This window comes from Thamnophis elegans, chromosome 14 (assembly GCF_009769535.1).
Source record: "Thamnophis elegans isolate rThaEle1 chromosome 14, rThaEle1.pri, whole genome shotgun sequence".
In the NCBI taxonomy this organism is placed as follows: Eukaryota; Metazoa; Chordata; class Lepidosauria; order Squamata; family Colubridae; genus Thamnophis; species Thamnophis elegans.
Window position 1 is genome coordinate 22,302,345 of NC_045554.1, and position 17,800 is coordinate 22,320,144.

Consider the following 17,800-nt stretch of genomic DNA (forward strand, 5'->3'; position numbering starts at 1 on the left):
TATGTTATGATAATTTAATCACATTGCACCTTCTAAAAACAACTACAAGTAGTCCTCAACTTACGACTACAATTGAGCCCAAAATTTATGTAGCTTAGAGAGTCATTGGTTAAGTGAGTTTTGCCCTATTTTACAACTTTTTTTGCCCCAGTTGTTAAGTGAATCTGAAGTTAGATCCACTGCAGTTAGTAACACTGTTGTTAAATGAATCTGACTTCTTCCACTACCTTTGCTTCTCAGAAAGTTGCAAAAGTTGATCACATGACTCCAGGACATTGCAACGATCATAAGCATCTGAAATTTGATCACATGGCCATCAGGAAGCTGCAATGATTGTAAATGTGAAAAATGGTCATAAGACACTTTTTTCTGAAACTTTGTAACTGAATAATCACTAGCCACACTGTTGTATGTTGAGGACTACCTGTATAAAAGCATTTTTTCATGGACAACTTGAATCTCTGTATTTGTTTTTTCACCATTTGTCTGCAGAATAACTTAGTAGAAATAACCAACGTGAGAGTCCGTGGCATCATGCTAAAGGGAATCTTTCAAATCCTAAAGCCACATTTTTACTTCATGAGGATAACTGATTTGGAGCTTTGGTTTGGTAGGATTCTGACATTGTACCTGCCCGCCATCACTGTTCAGGAGCTGAAGATTCTTCCTTCTCCATCCAACTGCACCTACTTGCATGTTATGTAAGTAAAATTTGCCATCCAAATTTCCACAGGTTATTACAGTATTTTATGTGTGCATGGTGAAGGAATGCAAGTGGCAGAGAGAAAGGAAGGAGATATTTGGAAGGGGAATCTTTAAAAAGGAAGTGAGTATTAATTACTCACTTAATTACAAACATCTTTACTATCATATTTTACAGCTGAAATTATTTTGGGCTGGTGCAGGGGGAGTGGAAAAGAAATCATGAAACATATTTCTTTGCTACTAGAAATTAGTCTTTAATACACCTAATTGATTTGAGGAATTTGATCATACTTTTCATTAAATATATTCATTGAATCAAATTGATGATTGGTTCAGTTCTCAAATCATACAGAACAAAATCAGTTCAGACAATAACACAATATGATACAGAGGATTTTTTTTTAGATTAACATAATTTAAAATTGTCATTTTCCAGAATTAATTGCAATTGCAATCAATGAATTGATCTGATCTTCATAACTGACATTAGATCAGACTCACATTCTCCAGAGTAGCTTGTGGGAGGGTTCAGGAATGGGTTAGTATCATGTCAATCTGCCCAGAGATTGAGTTAGAATTGAAGCAATGCATCTCTGCTTCCTCTGCCTGGCTTCTGTTTAAACTCAGTCTCGGCCCGATAGAGACTATTTTGTCTTGGCTCCTGATTTTTTTCCTAAATCAACCTTATTCTTCATGCATTCCTGCACCTTCCTACCTCCTCCCTTCTGAGTCTTCTCGCTGTTCCTTTCTGGATGGAACTTGAATCTTACCACCAGAAGGAGAGAGCGACTGTGGAGCCTCTGGGGCAGCTATTCCAGGCTCCCTGAGACCATGCGCAGGTGGGGTGCTTCACTAGATGCTGCCTACAACCCCATTCCATCTGGGGGTTATGCAATGCTTGCCAGGCCTGGGGACTGCTCTGCCGCTGTACTGGGGACAGGGCCTGGCCATCAAGTTCTGGCCATGGAGTCAGCGACCACCATTTTGAAGCCATGTGGCCGGTGATCAGAGGAGACACATGTGGGTGGGTTGCAAGGATTGGCGGAGCTGCCACTCATTGCAGGGGATTGTGCCAGTGAGGGTGTTTAGAGGCAAGATCTCCCGCTGTACCAGGGATGGCCTCTCTCCAGACTACCTTGGTGTTTTGGGGGGGGGCTGCGAAGCCGGAGGCCCCCATTTTGGGGAAACACGTGGAGGCGAGGACCACGTGGATGGAATTGCGGGAGCCGACTTTATCTTTTGGCTCACCGCGTGTTCCTGCACATTCAGGCTGAGGAGTTGGAGGTGGCAGACTTGAGCGGAGATTCTTGTCGATCGTAAGTAGCACGTGGCTGGAAAGGGTGGCTAAAATGGTGGACGCCTTACCAGAGGAATCAGCAAGCTCCTCAGTGTCCCATGGGGACCTCAGTCCATGCGAGGAACCTTCCCAACCAGCTTCCTCGGTAAGGAGAGCTAAAACTCCAGCTAGGAAGAGCTCTTCCAAGGTCTCAAAGAAAGGTGGCTTTCGTAAACAAAATATTTCTGAGGCAAGAGTTACCAGGGCTGGGAAGGAGAGGATGGCCAGGAACAGGATCACCTCCTCCCCATCAAGATCCAGGTCACCGTGCAGGCTTTCCCCAGTGTCTGGGCCCTCCCACCGATCGCCTGGATCTCACAGGGGCTCCCTTCAGGACATCATCTCCCTGTCCCACCCCCTGTCGCCTTGGGTTCCAGAGGCCTATCAAGGGGATCCGTTTAACTGCCTAGCATCAGGATCAGTACCAGCCCAGCATAGGCCATGATTAGCCCCTCAGTCTGCTCATGCTAGGTCTGATTCAGAGCCTCCCACCCTCTCTCCATCCATTCCTGACCTTCCAGAGAGTTTCAGGCAATTGATTGCGCAGGGAATATCTTAAGGTATTGCTTCAGGACTGCATCAGAAAAATCAACCTGCCCAGCAACATTCTTCCTGTGGGACCCCACAAGGTCATCCACACCAAATTGAAACTTTGGTTGCTCAGGAACAAAGGCCTGCTTCTCCATCTATTGCTAATGCAGGTTCCCTCTTAGAGGAAGAGGGACAGAGGGAGATTGACCTCTCGGATGATGAGGCTACTCTAACACCCGATCCTCCTGCATTTACAGGCCTCTTTCCTCCATCTTTATTAAGTCTCTTCTCCGCAAAGCCAGGGCCACCGCCAACCTCGGAGGTATCCCTACTCCTACGACAGGTGCCCGTGCTCAGCAGGTAGTGGTCGGGGGTCTTTTCACCAAGCCTCAAGTGGAGAAGGAGGAGATCCCGGCCCTTCAATTGTTCCTCGATGTGGTCAAGAACCAGTTGGCATTCTTGGGTTAGGGAGCTTTCCCTAACCCCGGGGGTAATGATTGCAGATTTTACAATCTTGAATCAGATTTTTCACAGGCCTTACCAATGCCTACAGTTGATGCTCCAGTAGCAGCTCTGGCTTTGTCCACCTCCCTTGTCACGAGGGACACTTCAGATAATCTCAAGGCGGGGGACAAGAAGGCTGAATTATCTCTGCACAAGACCTTCCAAGCAGCGGCCTGGGCCGTTAAGGCGGCCACCTCGGCTTCCTTTTTCAATCGCACTACCTTGCTCTGGGTTACGCCAAATACAGGAGCGCATTCCTGCAACTGATGTCAGACTGCACCAAGACGTCAGTAAATTGATGGCTGCAACCCAATTCTCAGCAGATGGTGCTCTTAATGCTGTTATGTAAGCTTCCAGGGTGCTTTTCTCTTCAATCACCTCCAGACATTTTCTGTGTCTGCGGAGTTGGCAAGCCGATGCCAGGTCCAAATGGCAGCTGGCATCCTCATTCTCAGGTGGATCCTTGTTTGGCGCTTCTCTAGGTCCTATCTTGGTGGAAGACAAGAACGATCTGTTAGACAGGCAGATAGACAGTATCCCAGGGATAGATGCAGGCATCAGACACAGAGCAAGTGGCCCTTTTGAGGGTGGAGTGGGGGTGGTCGTTCCTGCCACAGGGGTAAGTGATTCGGGATAAAATCACCCTATAGACAGCTTCCTCACTTTGTCTGCGGATAGTTGGGATTCCATTCCCTCAGACGCATATGTGCTCCATACAGTTAGTTTTCACTTACAATTGGAGTTTTTCTCCCACTTCCTGAACCATTTCAGGACTTTTTCTCCCTCCTGAAACAAGGTCAAGTGTCAACTTATGAGGCTAGCTATCCAGCATTTGCTGGATATCCGGGCAATTGAGCTTGTTCCAAAGGAGCGGAAATTATTAGGATTCTACTCTAATCTAATTGTGGTACCTAAGAATTCAAAAGTGGGGGTGGGTGGAAGGCTATTCTCGATTTAAAACTTTTAAATTCTCGTCTGGTGTACAGAAAGTTCAAAATGGCGTCCTTGAAGTCCTTTCTAGAGAAGATCAGGGAAGGAGACCAATTGGCATCAATTGATCTTATGGGGGCTTACCTTTACATTATGATATTCCAGGAACATTGAAAGTTCTTTAGGTTCTCCAACGGTTTGGGGTCCATTACCAGTGTAGGGCTTTTCCCTTTGGCTTTGCTTCGGTGCTTAGGACGTTTACTAAGGTGCTGACAGTCTTGGCTGCCCACCTTCGCTTGGCCCCAATCCGTTTGCAGTGCTACCAGGACGATATCCTCGTTCAGGAAGCCACGCCCATGCAGACCAGGAGAGACCTACCATTAGGACACTTCAGGCTCTAGGATTCTCAATTAATTTCAAGAAGAGCCATCTTGATCCTACCACCAGGCTGCAACACCTGGATGCTATCATTGATACAGTGGGGAGCAAGATCTTCCATTCCCCCGACCGTAGGGATAGAATAATGCAGTTGATCAAGCAGATCTTCAGGGCATGTTCTGTCCCCATAGCATTTCTATCCTGGTTTCTGGGGAAATTAATTTCCTGCATTGCGATTGTGTCATGGGCTTGACTTCACACCAGACCACTTCAGTGACTGCTACTTCCTCATCAACAAAATGGGACCAGGCATACCATCTTCAAGATTTGTGTGCTGCCCCAGGTCCTTCTGTCCTTCCACTGGTGGACATTGCACAAAGGCTCATTGTTCAGAGAGCCAGTCTGGATGACCCTGACTACAGACGCAAGACTCTTCGGGTGGGGAGCGCTTCTGGACTCACAACTAACCCAAGGTCAGTGGACTCCATCGGACCTGCGACACAACATAAATTGGCTCAAACTCAGAGCAGTCCATCTGGCTCTTCGCCATTTCAAAGTGCAAGTCAGAGGTCACCACCACATCCTCGCATTATCAGACAATGTGGCCACCAAAGCGCACATAAACAAACAGGGTGGCACCCACTCACTAGTTCTATGGAACGAGGCATTGAGACTGGGAACCTGGGCGGAGTGGCACCTTCTGTCACTAAAAGCAGAACACATTTCAGGCGTGGAGAATAACCAGGTCGATTGGCTCAGCAGAGCCACAGTGGACCATGGCGAGTTGCAACTGCATCCCAGACTCTTCGACCAGATCTGTCAGAGGTCCGGACAGCCGACCATAGATCTGTTCGTGACACCTGCGAACGCATAAGTTCCCAGGTTCATCTCCCGGTTTTCATCCCAGGAAGCAGCTGACCGGACAAGCTCCTCTATGCCTTCCCTCCCCTGTCCCTCATTCCAGGGGTCTTACAGAAGATTGTAGCAGAGAGGGAAGAGGTCATCATGATAGCCCCATATTGGCCTCGGAGGCCTTGGTTCGCAGATCTAGTGGGGCTGTCCGTATTTTCCCATTGAAGGATTCCATGGGAAGAAGTATCCCTGTGCCAGGGGGTCCTGGTCCATCCGGAGCCTCAGTGGCTCCAGTTGACCACCTGGCACTTGAAAAGGAGCACTTGAGGGCTGCTAACTTCTCAGCTCGCGTGATTAGGACCATAGAGGCCTCTAGGCGGATATATAATGCCATGGAGACCGCCTACTTGAGAGACCGCCTACTGCCAATCACCTCCACCAGACCAATTCGATTGCATCGATTAGGCCTCCTCCGAATCCCATCTTCTAGCCAGTGTAAACTGGCAACTACCCGGAGGAGGGCCTTCTCGGTGGCTGCTCCGTCCCTTTGGAATGAACTCCCCGTGGAGATTCGGACCCTCACCACCCTCCAATCCTTCCGCGCTGCTGTAAAGATCTGGCTGTCCCGGCTGGCCTGGGGCTAAGATTATAGCCCCACTCGAATGGTGTGATTGTTGCGTTTTTTCTCTTTTAATATGCTGTATTGTTCATTGTTTGTCGTTTCCCCCCTCCCTTTTGAATTGTGAGCCGCCCTGAGTCCCTTCAGGGAAAAGGGCGGCATACAAATAAAGGTAAAATAAAAAAATAAATAAAATAAAAATAAAAATGGATCCTATGTCATCTTCCACCCCCACAGGTATTAGAGTTTCTCCAGGATGGTCTGGAAAACTGTCTTTCACATAGTACCATCTGCAGGCAGATGGCTGCTCAGAGGGGAAAGAACTCATTCCCTAGCCCAACATCTGGTCATCAAAAGCTTCCTTAAGGGTGCTGCTAACATTAGACTCCCAGTAGTTCATAGGTTCTCCACTTGGGATCTTCCCACAGTACTTAAGGCGCTTACCAGGGCTCCATTCGTTGAGAAAGGAGAGTCTCTAAATGCTAACTCTCAAAGTAGTTTTTCTGGTGTCGGTTACGTCCGCCAGATGCATCTCTGAGATCAGTGTGTTGTCATCCAGAGCTGACCTGTGCATTTTTCATGACAATAGGGTTGTTCTCAGGCTTTACCCCTCTTTCCTACCGAAAGTTAACTCCCCCTTTCATAGGGCTCAAGAGGTGGTACTCCCTGATTTTTGTCTGGCTCCCTCTAGGGAGAGAGAGTGTTTATGGCATCACCTGGACATTAGGAGGACTCTACGCATCTACTTGAAGCGCACTTCACCTATCAGGAGGTTGGAAGCGATCTTCATTTTTTCAAGCCGCCTTCATTGGGGGCAAGGGTTTCTCCCACTACCATCGATAGGTGGATCAGAACAGCCATAGCCAGGGCTTAGAATCTTCCAGTGCCTGCCAGCATTACAGCGCATTCCACAAGGAGTGCTGCCACCTCAGGGGCCTGGTTAACCCAAGCTCCGATTGAGGACATCTGTAGGACAGCTACATGGGCATCCCCATTACCCTTCATAAAGCATTATAGGCTGGCTGCATACGTTTCAGCTATGGCATCCTTGGGCAGAAGGGTGTTACAACAAGTGTTAGACACCCCAGGGGCTCAGGATCAGTAGATCCCCACCCTTGGACACCAGCTTTGGTATGTGCCATTCCTGAATCCTCCCATAAGCTACTCCAGAGAAGAACAGTTGATCTTGCCTCAACTGTATTTCTTGGAGTCTCGTGGGAGGGTCCAGGCCCCACTCTAAAAATGTACATAGTTGACGTTAGTCCTTGTGGACTTGAGCCAAACTGTGTGGGTCATTGTTAGCCTAGGTCAGTTAGTGGCCTTGAAAGGGGAGGAGGTTTTCTTTTATCCTTACCTTCCAGTTCTCAATGAAGCTATGACCTCGTTTAAACTAGAGCCAGGCAGAGGAAGCAGAGAGGCATGGCTTCAGTTCTAACTCAGTCTCTGGGCAGATTGGACGTGATAATAACCCATTCCTGAACCCTCCCACAAGACTCCGAGAAATACAGTTCAGGTAAGACCAACTGTTCTTCTAGAACAGGGATCCTCAAACTTTTTAAATGGGGCCAATTCACGGTCCCTCAGATTGTTGGGGGGCTGGACTGGGTGGGTGGGCATGGCTAGGTGGTCCTGTGACTTGGTGAGCATGGCTAGGTCATGTGACTGGGTGGGCATGGCCAATTTAACAGTCCATTGACGCCTATTTTTTTGACTCCTGGGGTATCTGTGCACCCCGTTTTTCACACACCCTGACCTCCAGAAACATTATGCAGGCCAAAACCAGGCAAAAATGGCTCGGTTTTTTGGCCCAAAACAGGCAGTTTTCACTTGTTTTTTCGCCTTCTGGGGCATCTGTGCGCCTCATTTTTCACTTCCCCTGCCTCCAGAATGTCTCTGCAGGCCAAAATTGTTGGCCTTTAACTTTCAGTTCCAGCCTGCGGGGCTCATGAATGTAAGTCCTGCGCTCAGCCGAAGGGTGAGTGGGGAATGTGGGCAGGGCAGCCTCGTGGTCTTGTGTGGGTTGGATTGATGGATTTGGTGGGCCGCATGCAGCCCGCGGGCCATAGTTTGAGAACCCATGTTCTAGAATTTATAATCTTAATACAGAAATTAATTTTCATGCATTTTCCCCAAGACCATACCTTCCAGATTTTATTTTAGTTATACAGTTGGGAATTATACTTCCAAATGTCTAGCAAAAACCAGGTTACAGAAGGGTGGTGGCAAAGAAAAACCATTGAAAAGATACATTATTGTCTCCAAAAAAGAATTTGGTTCTTGCTTAGTGACAATATTCACCCCCCCCCCCTTTCAAGCCTGTGAAGTAAAAGAAATCAGTGCTGCATATGATAACATAAGGACGAAAAGAAGGAAAATTTCTACTATTACTACTACTTTGATTTCTTGTAGTGTGAAAGGATTGGATCATGTATTTGACCTAATGTTGGTAGAGACCAAAACTGAAGTGGCCCAGTGGATTAAGACAACTCTTCAGAAGATTGGTGAGCTGTTTCCTTCTGTTTCCTTTTTTAAACTCATGATCGATATGGAGACTTTTTCAACTATAAGAGGAACTTCAGCAGTTTTGGGAGATAATACTTTTTCCTGCATTTTTTGCCCTTTACTCACACATAAAATCAATATACAATGTGCTTTGTTTTAAAAGCTGCATGTAACATACACAGAAAATAATCCAAGAGTTTGCATTATGGAAAGACCTAAATCTAAAAATATTTGATATCTCTTATATTACATTAAATGTATTTAATTATGCTGATTTTTAAAAGAGTAATATAGAACAATGTAGAAATGAACCAGCCAGTAAATTAACATGGGAGAAATTGGCATAGACCAACAGAAGTAGAGAATCTGTTCCATCTGTAACAAAATATACCACATATAGTACACACTGTCTGTCTGTCTGTCTGTCTGTCTGTCTTTATGTGCATGGATGACAATACAATTCTTTTCAACATTTTGAAGTCTGTTGCTACCTTCATTTAATTTCAGACTGTCATATAACAGAAGACTGGTTATCCCTCACTTTCCAGAGATTCAGATCCATCGTTAACCTCACAGACCTGATGGCGATTGATTCCAACTTCAGTGGGGTATGACATTTGCTAACCAGACTAAAATTTATTTGGCCATTTTTTCCTAATGAGCACATAAATTTTACTCACAAGGACAGTGTTTGCACAGCAAGCTAGAATGGAGTTAGAGCCTTTGTGGTCAGCATGCTATGTTTATTTGTTTGGAAGAGCACATAAGGAGAATGCAAGATCAGAATTTCTGTGATTTAATCCTTGACAAGATAAAAATACAAATGTCCAATACATCAAATTAAAAAAAAGAATTGTACTAAATTGTATGAATACATCCAAAAGCATGTTCTTCTTTTGCCTGTAAAGGTAAATGTGGCAGTTGCACTATATGATAATGTATTTAGTGTGTTGTGTAAATAGATGTTCTATTAATAACATATGTGTGAGGAACTGCATACCTAAAGCTCAGACTTTTCCTTAGTCAAAGTTCAGTCATTTCTAGATTAGAACCTACATATAGTTTTTACATGCAAATCCATAAAAACATTCTGCCTCGGGATCTCTGGTAATGCTATCCCATTTTATTCCTCACAAACTGGAAGAGGCTGCTAGGTAGGAGATCCTCTGCCTAGGAAGGTACTACCATTTGGCAAAGTGAGGCTGCTGTCTCTGGAGCACTTTGTGTCCAGGTCTTGGCATCAGGCTCCTCAGTCAGTACCTCAAGGAAAACTCTTTTGCTCTCCTATGTATCTATCTTGCCTAATTCCATCTTCTTACTCATTCCATGGAGCATCCTTGGAAAACACCTCTGGTAAATGAGATGGGGAGAGAGGCAACCTCTTTCGTTACACACTAGCAGCCATCATCTAGCCCAGGGATGCATATTGATCCACTAATGCTATATTGCAGAACAGACAAACCAGCAGGAACTGGGTGGTGTGAGATTTAATGGACAGGGCTGGGTATGCCATAGGGCTGCCCCATACCTCTTAAGAGCCAGTTGGCCCTGTACCTCCTAAGCCAGATAGGTTACTCTTACTACATTGGAGGAGCCCTACTGGATAAGATCAAACTCAAAGTGTATCTAGTCCAGTGTCTCGACCTCCTACTATTCCTTTCTCATGAAATATAGGACTGTGTGCCACATACGTTGTCCTGAATCTCTTAAAATCTAATGTGTGCAAAGTTATTTCCAGTTGCTAGTATCATGTGCCAACTATCCCTGAGTGGAGACTACACATAGTGCCATCTTACTTTTTGACTCCACCTTCAAAATATCTTAGTCTATCAAATGTAGGTTAATCAGTGAACTCTGGGCCATTTGAATTCAATTGTTTTTGAATATGACATAATGCTGATCCACTAGATATGGTAGAAAGCAAAAGGGAAAACTTTCTATCACATTGTACTTTATTTCTCTCCTTTAGATAGCTCACCTAACGGAACTTTCAGTTGCTCAACTCGCTCAGCTCACCATGACAGAAGAAGTGCTGAGCTCCATTGACAAGGTGATGAAAGTCTTTCAAAGACTGGGCCATTTCCCAAGCCTTGATGCCTTAGCAGCATATTGGGATGAATTCAACATTGCCTTTGAAAAGGTACAGCTATCTTTAAGAAAAACTTTAATTTGCAGGAATAATTGATGCAGATTTTAAAAACTGTTCTAAATCAATGACTTCTATGCTTTCTGGTTCCCATTTGGGATGGGTAGGCAATCTAATCCTTTTTTAATTTATGCATGATTTAGTGATGTGAAGTTGGCCATTTGATTGTATCTGTTGCAAATAATAGCAGTATGCTTCTGTCCTGATGGATTCTTGTATTCAAAGAAATATTGCAGTCATTTAGGGGACTGGACCTCGGGTATTGCCACAATCATACCCATGCTTCAATGTGTACCCATTGAGACTCAGGATATTACAGAACTGATTTCACAGAAATGTAATAATCATGAATCATATCTAAATAATGTTGGGTCTAGTAATTCTCAAAAACGTGAGAACTTTCTGTACTAAAATATGCAAGGCAGCCACACATACCATGTGTTCACAGTCATTTCCCCAGATTGAAGAAAAAAGAACATCCATATTAGTCAATATTGGTCAGGCTATTTTCCTTACACAGGAACTGTAAGAACTCTTTTGGTCAAACTATTTTGATGCCTAGCTTCCAAAACTACAAGTCATTTGGGTATGAAGATCTGCAGTAGCTAGCAGTAATTTGGACAAATTGCTTTTATGGTCATAATTCATCCATTTTTCTCTCATCCCAAACAGATGTGACTATGAATTGCCCCATTCCTTAGGGCAGGCAGTTTTTTCACTCTTGACAACAGATCTCCCCAAATTCTAGTACTCAAAAATAGATTTCCTTGTGAATGAAAGATGCAAATCACAAATATTCAAAGCGAAACAATTCAGACCTACAAAGCTTTTCTCCACTCCTTATGTGGAAAGCTGTGGGTGGGCATGCAAATAGGGAAACGTTTGTTTCCAAGATTTTAACCTCTTCTGATGTTCTGTACCCCAACTAGACAATATCCTTGTCCATTTTCAACTTTCCAATCCTTTTTCAATAAGTACAATAATAACTTTTATCAGGCTAATCGAAGACACACAAAGTCTCGGAAGTCGAGACACAGAGGGCCCAGGTCTTTGGTCCAGGTAAGATCTTCCACATTTTGGAAAAAAGCCCATCTTAAACTATTATTTTAATTAACAGCTTCTTCAGTAGTTTAATTATATTAGGTATCTACATTAACAGCTTGTTGGTCTGAGAAGCAGTGTGGTTTTGGATTTTTCAAGGAGGATTTTTCAAGGTGGTAATAGCAAATATGTGCCACTGTATAACTTGAACACTGGTAGTGGTAAATAATAAAAACTTTGGTTGTCTTGTTTTCAATATGCTTTTCCAAAATGCCAAATAGTACATGTATAGCATAATCTTCAATATATTACACTTTATGTGTATTACACTTTCAGGAAACTACTCTGTGCATTTTACTTGTCTGAACTATCCCACAATAAGCTCTAAAAATGGTAGTATTCTATGATGGAGAATTTACTGAGAACCTTAGTCCTCAGACAGAAACCTCATGGTATGGAATGAATAAGCAATGGCCATCCACTAGAACAGGGGTGTTAAACTCGTGCTGTCCCAGCGGCATCATATGACGTATCGAGACTTTCCCCCCCTTTGCTAAAACACATGGGGGCAGGGCCAGCACGTGATGCATCTGGCCTACGGTCCATGAGTTTGACACCTCTGCACTAGAACATAATGCTGGAGGCCTTCAAAACCTTCAAAACAACCTCAGTATTAAAACATAAAGAATTACCACATTTTTCAGAAGATAAGACGCACCTCCCCCCCCCCAAAAAGAGGGAGAAAATCTGGGTGTGTCTTATATACTGAATACAGCATTCCTGGCCTTCCGAAACACCTTTCACAAAAATGGATGTGCAAAGAGTTTGGAGACCTCCAAAGTGCTCCTAGAGGCTGGGGAGGCAAAAACGAGTAAAAAACAGGCTGTTTTTTGCTCATTTTTGCCCCCCCCCATCCCAGAAGTACTCTACAAGCATGCCCTGGTTTTGGAAAAAAATCAGCTGATTTTTGCCCCCCCCCCCCCCCCCCCCAGCCCCAGGCACTTTGCAGACCTCTCAAACTCTCTGCATGCCCCGGTTTTCACAAAAGAAATGAGGCGTGTAGGGGGTTTGGGAGGCCTGCAAAGTGCAAAAACTTTTCTCATAGAATTGTGGAATGTATGAGTGGAAAGACTGATAGTCTTGAGGGTGTAGATTGAAAGCTTGAAAGAAATGTGACCGGCCAAATGTCACCCAACCAATTTTGTGTCAGGACTACAACTCATAACTTTTCAGTTTCTAGCCTAATTCTTTAACGACTACATCAAACTGGCTCTATCTCTCAAACCACTGAAGGGCTCAAACCTCTCCAAGAAGTCCTCTAGACCAGTAATAACTAACCTTTTCCCCATCACGTGCCAAAAGTGGGGGGTGCACAGGGGGGTCATGTGTAGGCATGCCCACACCCATAATTCTATGCGCATGACAACCCCCTCCCCGTGCACATGCCCGCGTGACTTCTGCCTCCCCCCCCTTTTTGGCACGTGATGGACCCATTTTTCTCCCTCCAGAGACTTCTGGGAGCCTGGAGAGGGCGAAAACGGTCTCCCTGCCCCCCCCCAGGCCCTCCGGAGGGTGAAAAACAGCCTACAGGCAACCCGGAAGTCCGTTCCCAATGAAGCCTCTGGAAGGAGAAAAACAGTCCAACGCGCAAACCATTTGCGCACAAAAATGAAGGCCAAAGTCAACCCATCAGCGTGCTCATGCACACTGGAGCTGACAGGGCAATGCCTTGCATGCCCTAACAAACGGCTCTACGTGCCACCTGTGGCATGCGTGCCATAGGTCTAGAGCTGCAAATTTACTGCTGGTCCTGTAAATCTTCGCTCATCTCATGTAGAATTTCCTGCTTGAGCAGAGGGCTGAACTAGGTCATCTCCAACTCTATTATATCTTGTATCTTGTTATACAAGTTTCTGGCTAAACATTTTCTAATTGAAATGACCATGTTTCAGAAGCAACAATTCTCTGGTTGCTTTCTTGGATATTTTTTTAATAATTTCATGCTGGCTTATACTACTCCATTTTCTATCTTTAGCTTTCCAGGATTTTTTTTTAAATTACTCTGGTTCTGATGTTCATCAGAACATACTATAAGAAGACAAAAATGCAACTAAGCATTAACAAAGCATGCTGAAGAGTATGGAAAGCATGAAATGTGTGGAGGTGATTGTGATGTGTTCCATGAATAATAGATTCCTTATTCTGTAATTTGATTCATCCAGTGGAGAAGAAGATACTCCTTGAGTGAAATTTCTGAGATATTTTAAGAGTTGATGAGTTGATAAGGAAAAGCTTTGTTCCTTATTCAAACACACCCATTTCAAAAGCAGAAATAGAACCATCATTGTTATTTCTTTCTTACCAGCCATCTCACTCAAAATCATGATGGATTTTCATCCCTCTTTTAGCCTACTTTTGTCAGCATTCTCAACATTTCAGTGGAAGTGAAAACATTCTTGCTTACCAAAACAATTGAAAGGTTGCATAAGGAATTTCCAACTTTCACGGATCTTGACTATCAACTTTGGTTTGAAAAGAGGCTCGTGATGGTGTTGCCAAGTGTAACTGCTGCTATTCTTCAACAAATCCCCATCAATATTTCCTGCAAGGCCTATGAATCTGTGTAAGTCTTCAGTGTTTTGCTCGGTGTTTATGTGTATGGGGTGGTGGTGGTGGTAGACTTATCTTTATGTCATAATAGGATAAGAAGAAAATAAGAATAACCATAGTGTACTTTAGCTTAACTTCTGGATTCAATGGCCTGTAGCAGTGTTTCTTAACTATGGCAACATGAAGATGTGTAAACAATTCCTTGAGGGAAATTCTGGGAGTTGGGCTCCCACTGCACTAGAAGAGGATTCGACCCCTGTATGTGTTGACTAAATATAACTACAGTATTTTTTGTCTTCCAGGATTGCTGGGATTGACAGCGGCTTTTCTGAAATTTCACAGAAAAGGAAAACAGATATTTTAAACTACATAGTGTCCTTCCTCACCCAAAAGTCTCAAACAACCGGTAACTAATTTAAATATAGTGAGACCTAAAGAATTAGAATAACGATTTTAAAAAAGATTACTTTCTGTGCTATTGTATGGTTGGGTAGCTCATCAAAATCTCATTATTCATAAACCTGTGAGATTTAGGCGTATTTTATTGCATTTTATGTGAAAGCAAAGCATATCTGGGGGCCCAGTAGAAATCCTGAAATCTTCAGGCATTGATTGTATTTCCAAATCTTGGCTTAGTGGAAATGTTGCCATTAATCTTATATTGACACTTCATTTAGAATTTGAAGGATGATTTTCAAAGAATGACTACTAAGAGAAATGCCAGGATGGTCTTGAAAAGGGTTTATTAAAAGATCACCCTTGAGGATAGTTACAGCATCCGAAAGATACAACCCCAAACAGCTGGGTGAGCTCACAGAGCCGAGGTGGCGCAGTGGGTAGAGTGCAGTACTGCAGGCCACTTCAGCTGACTGCTATCTGCAGTTCGGCGGTTCAAATCTCACCGGCTCAAGGTTGACTCAACCTTCCATCCTTCCGAGGTGGGTGAAATGAGGACCCAGACTGTGGGGGCGAATTGCTGACTCTGTAAACCGCTTAGAGAGGGCTGAAAGCCCTATGAAGCGGTATATAAGTCTAACTGGTATGGTATAAATGGCAGAGGAGATCCCAGAAATCAGTTCAGGAGGAAGCTGGGAAAAGGGGGCCAGTCTTATAGCCCCTTTTCTTCACTTACCACCCCTTGAAATCCTCACGTGATTCTATTATACTAGCAAGGGGAAATTAATGCTTATATTTACACTCTTTGGTCAGAATGAGATTACAAGAGAGCAAACACTGTAGGTGCACAACAGGGAATATACTGGCTGTTTCCTTAGCATGATTTCCAGATGCTTAGGAGGCAGAAGAAAGCCTAACTAGGGTCTAACTAATTAGGGTCCTGCCAATTTCAGATGTGGAAGGTGTTAATTGACTAATTAAGCTTTCAGAGCTGAGCTAACTGAGATTAGCTCCTTTTTGGGAAGTGCTGCTGCTGCTGCTGCTGCCACTTCAGCTGGGAAGAAAAGCACTGTAAGAAAAGATGGCTTGTTTAAGCAAACTTTCCTCTCTGCAAGGGGTGGAGGGGAGAAAGGGTTAGGATCAGGCTGTCAGACACAGGAGAAAGAAGTCATAAAATGGAACAGGAAGCAAGGCATTATTGTTGGAAAAAAAACTTAACATATAGGTAATTATATCTGAAGAGACAGTAATAATTAATTTGCACTACAGTAGAATTTCATTAGGGAGCAGAACCACAGTCCTCAGTAAAGAAGTTGGCTCACAACTTTTATTTTTGCATGCTTTTGTAGGTCCCATCTGTTCTGAACAAACAACAACCAGAAAGTGGCTCATCAAATTCTTTAGGAGATTCTCTGTGACTATGCCATACATTCAGTTGGTTTCCTACTACCGCCAGACCTTTGATGTAGTAAGTCTTTTATGGTTTGGACTTCAGCCTGCCATGTCTTGTGGTTTCTGGGCATATAAGAGAATAACTCTTTTGCCTAGTGGTGTTGACCTAATGCCCCATTTCTCCAGATATACCGTAAAAAGAAAACTATGTTCACTATTGACTAGGGCAAGATTGACTGTCTCCTGGTGAAGAATTGAAGGAAAGAAAATGTGTGAGATGTGAGATTGGTTCTTTCAAGGGGGTCCTTGGATATTAAAGATTAGAAATGGAAAAATCAACACTCTTTTACATAAAAAATATACTGTACAGTATATCAGTTGGAAAAAAGTAGGCTGGGGCCTTTTTTTCCTCAGTCAGTCAATCAAAAAATCTATCATCTTCAGCAAACTATTACCTTTCCATGCTAAGCAAGAAGAAAGCGTGACAATCAAAATGAGCACAGTTTTCCTCTAATCTGATGGTTTCTGCATTGAGCCAGCTGGCTGGGAATTTTGGAATTATCTGTAAAACTGCTTGGAGAAGATGACTTGTTATTGGCAATATCCACTATCATAGCCAGCCTACTAGTCTGAGTAGTAGTGTGATTTATTCATTTGCTTCAATATTGATTAATATTTGAAAGAGTGGGTGATTGTGTTGATATTTGCTTACAGGTCTCTCTGTCTTTCTGTATTATTATTATTATTATTATTATTATTATTATTATTATTATTATTTGTATGCCACCCTTCTCCGGGAGGACTCAGGGCAGCGAACAATTCAAAGGGGAAAAAAAGGGGGAACATAAAAGACAAAATACAAATAATAAAAGTAGGCAACAGTCGCACAACCATACATGTCGAGAGGGGAGGGAACTCATGGCTATCTGGCTATTATCTTAGATATATAGATATTTATTTATTTTCCCAAACAGTACACAGTTTTGGATCTATTAACTCCAAAACAAATTGGGGATATGATAATCCATTCTGACACTTTGACCAGCATCTCTTCGGCCAAACACCTTGTGGCCTTCTTCCAAGATAGCAGCTTCAGCAATGTCCAGATGATTCTCAAAGAATTCACCCAAGCTGCTATTAAGGTATGTGTCCCTACCTCTCCACCCCTGTTCCCAGTCCATTTGTATGAGGAAAACATAAAGGGGGTTGTTTCAGAATTTAATTTAACAAATTAGTTAAAATGCACGCATTGGCCAGCTGGTCTTTGGGTTTCCAGCACTCCGGCGTGAAGAGCAGCTGGCAACAGCATGTGTGCCCACAGAGAGGGCTCTGCATGCCACCTCTGGCACACTTGACATAGGTTCACCATCATGGGTATAGGTTCTGCTTGAGCAGGGGGCTGGACTAGAAGACCTTGAAGGTCCCTTCCAGCTCATTCTATTCTATTCTAAATCTCTCAAGAACAAGCCCTGGGATTTTCCCATTATAGGGGAGATACCTGGATAAATGGTCATGAACCACTTTAAACTGTAGGAAAGAAAGAATTCATATTTGAATGTTTCTCATATTAAAATAATCACTCCATATAATCATAATTAGCAGGGTCAAGAGTAATGCAAGGCTAAAACTTATTTCCCATGGCCAAGGTTTTTTAGATACAAATATGGATCTCTACACCATTCAGATGAGCATATGATTCTATGATTATGTTTTTCAATTGGGTGACTTCTCGGACTTTCTTGTAATCCCTGTGCAGCAAAAGTTTGTTGTTCTTCCAAACCTGGAAGTGACCCAGTTGCTCTTGACACATTTCCTGGACCTGGCGTCTTCTTATTTGGAGATGTACACTGCAATTGAT